Consider the following 270-nt stretch of genomic DNA (forward strand, 5'->3'; position numbering starts at 1 on the left):
TCATTTTCTGTGCAAACTTTTGGTCTACAGTTTAGCAACATAACTCCCCCATCTCCATTTAGCAGGGAACCCTTGGGAAATCAATGTATTTGATAAGTGGGAATGAAGCATGTTAGATAACATGTATTTGATTTCTCCAGAATGCAAAATAAGAATAGAAACTCTAACAATTATGGTAGGCCTATACTTAAGTGGTATACTACATGCACAGCAAACATCTTGCCTCTCTGCCTCTAATGGCTCTACAACAAAAAGTCCATGAAGTCCAGA

The 270-nt window shown here is 37.8% G+C and overlaps 1 protein-coding gene across 1 annotated transcript in view; it reads left to right on the plus strand.

Annotated features, from left to right (window-relative positions):
* Positions 1-270, plus strand: part of LOC119585388 (O-glucosyltransferase rumi homolog) — a 10,450-nt gene that overhangs the window by 518 nt on the left and 9,662 nt on the right.

Source organism: Penaeus monodon, chromosome 19 (assembly GCF_015228065.2).
Source record: "Penaeus monodon isolate SGIC_2016 chromosome 19, NSTDA_Pmon_1, whole genome shotgun sequence".
In the NCBI taxonomy this organism is placed as follows: domain Eukaryota; kingdom Metazoa; phylum Arthropoda; class Malacostraca; order Decapoda; family Penaeidae; genus Penaeus; species Penaeus monodon.